This window comes from Sceloporus undulatus, chromosome 11 (assembly GCF_019175285.1).
Source record: "Sceloporus undulatus isolate JIND9_A2432 ecotype Alabama chromosome 11, SceUnd_v1.1, whole genome shotgun sequence".
Classification (NCBI taxonomy): Eukaryota; Metazoa; Chordata; class Lepidosauria; order Squamata; family Phrynosomatidae; genus Sceloporus; species Sceloporus undulatus.
The window spans coordinates 11375751-11378593 of record NC_056532.1 but is presented as its reverse complement, the minus strand read 5'-3'; positions in this window follow the sequence as shown (position 1 = coordinate 11378593).

The following is a 2843-nucleotide window of genomic DNA, read 5'->3' as shown; positions in this document are numbered from 1 at the left end:
TGACCGAGCCAGGAATCGAATCCTGGACTCTACTCATCTTGGCTATTACCAATAGGAAACCGAGTGCAAAGATGTCAAAGAGTCGGAGATATTTAAAAATTATAGAAAGAACATTTCCCTTTCCTCTTGCATATGTGTAATTATTTCTAACCTTACTTATTCCCTTTCATGGGTGGGTGGGTGAGTAATGGGGTTTTCTAAAACCCATCCAGCTGTTTTCTGTCTCTCTCCCAAACTCGAGACACAAACAGGGAGAGCGAGGAAAGGAGTAGTAAAATTACAGCTGCAATTTTTCAGTCTTATTCTGCTACGGTTTTCAGTGTGGCGACACAACTTACATTTAAGCATTGAGACTTAACTGATAGGAAATGTCCTATCTAAAGTGATAGGAAATGTCCTATCTAAAGTGATAGGAATGTCCTAACATTGTGCTAGGAAAGCCAGCATGGCATCATGGTCTGAGTGCTGGAATACAACCCTGGAGACCCAGGTTCGAATCCCTACTCAGCCATGGAAACCCACTGAGTAACCTTGGGCAAGTCATACTCTCTCAGCCTCAAAGGGAGGCAAAAGCAACCCAACAAATCTTGTTAAGAAAACTCTGTGATAGGTTCGCCTTAGGGTTGCCATACAGCAAAAGCAACTTGAAGGCACACAACAGCAATGGGATCTAGGAGTCCAAGTAGACCACACGTTGAACACGAGTCAACAGTGTGATGCGGCAGCTAAAAAGACCAATGCGATTTTAGGCTGCATCAATAGAAGTATAGTGTCTAGATCTATAAACAAAACAAATTATTATTATTATCAAGGGAAGTAATAGTGTCACTATATTCTGCTTTGGTCAGGCCCCACCTGGAATATTGGTGGGTTTTTCGGGCTCCGTGGCCATGTTCTAGAAGAGTTTATTCCTGACGTTTCACCAGCATCTATGGCTGGCAGAGAATGCATTATCTGAAGATACCAACCACAGATGCTGGCAAAACATCAGGAATAAACTCTGCTAGAACATGGACACATAGCCCGAAAAACCCACAATGGATTCATGTCTTATGGATGCTGGACATGAAAGCCTTCGATGCTGGCAGTGTTTTGTGTAAATGCATTACAATAGGGCTTTCTCACGTTTTCTGTCTCAGATTGTGTGTGTCTGTATGCGTCCGTTTGTGCGAGAGAGTATAGGATCCTGCAAACCCGAAGCCTACCACCTCTGGCCTATATAGAAGGGACCCCACAAAAACCAAAGCAGCAGGAGGTCACTGGCGTTACGGACCGGCTGGCACATTGGGAGAGATTTTTTGCTGTGCATGAAAGTCAGCCATGTGTAGAGAGGGAAAATGTGCGAGGGAAGGACCTTCTCTATTTGGCCTTTGAACAAATTCCATAGCGTTTGATTCTAATAATGTTCTGTCACAGTCGGTAACCTGGACCTTGGCCACTCTCCACACTTTTGGTAACCCTGCGCGGAGTGGATATTGTTTCCCTGCCGAGCCTCTACCCGCTTCGCCCTCTTACCTGCCCCCAACCAGGCCTCTCACGGAGCCAGGGTGCCAGGGGAGGGGGTTGCAAGGTGGCTTGTGGCGGTGTGTTTTTCCCATCACTGTCCTGCACACTTCATTAACTCTTCTCAGCCAAAGATCATGTCATTCAGGTGCTTTGGATTCTCCCGGAGCTGGAAGAACGAACCGTTTCTCAGAGGTTTTGACCTCAAGAATTCTGTTGGCTTGGAAATTGGTCGGTGGGAAGGGAGGGGTGGGCAGGCACTAGGGTTTGGATTCTTGCAACTGCAACTAATGACTTGGGCAAACTAACCTTTCCAAGCTCTGCTTTAGATACAGCAGAAGCTGCTTTTGAAAAGCAGCACACACACAGGCTCTGGCACGCTGAAGAATTAATGTAGTTGGGCCTTGCTTTAACTATTAGGGCTCTGTCCTATAAAATACAGTGGACCTTTGTTATACGCCGGGGTTTGGTCCCAAGATCCCCTGTGGATAACAAAATCCGTGGGTGCTCAAGTCCCATTAAATATAATGACATAGCAAAATGAAAAAGGAAAAATCAAGGTTTGATATTTGAAATTTTTGAACATTTTCAAACCGTGGGTGCTTGAATCCATGGATAAAAAAATGTGTGGATAAGAAGGGTCGACTGTACATGGATGTGTAGTTTGTTGTGGCACCAAAGCTCTCTGACAGAGATGCTAAACCGCTTACAAACTGTTGTTATCCAAAGAAAAGTGAAAGAGGAGTCCCCACCAACTGTGTCAGCTTCTCCTTAAAATTTGGGGAGATCTTGTAGCACCTTTGAGACTCACTGAAAGAAAGAAGTTGGCAGCATGAGCTTTCATAGGCTTCAGTCTACTTCATCAGATGCATATGAAAGTCTATGAAAGCTCATGATGCCAATTTCTTTCTTTCAGTGAGTCTCAGAGGTGCTACAAGATCTGTCTATAGTACTGATTTTACAGACTAACACTGATACATCTTTGAATCCTACCATTAAGATTTGGGGGAATTGCTTAGTTCGAGAAGGCTAGTGAGAGGCTGAGTAACCTGAGGATAATGTCCAGCCATGTATACTAGTACTAACTGAAGAGAACTCCAGGTTTATAAATATGCAACAATGCAACCAAACATACGATAGCAATTCAGGCAGACAAAACATTCAAAGCTAACCAAAATGGAAGTATGGAAATTGGATAGCAGATGTTTAGGGTTACAAAGGGGGCAATATCTACCTGTCCTGGAGAGGTGACCATGGAATACATGGAGCACAGACTGGGGCCATCTGTGTGCAAGTGTGTACAAGGAGGCTAATATATACCTGAGATCCTATGTTCAAGG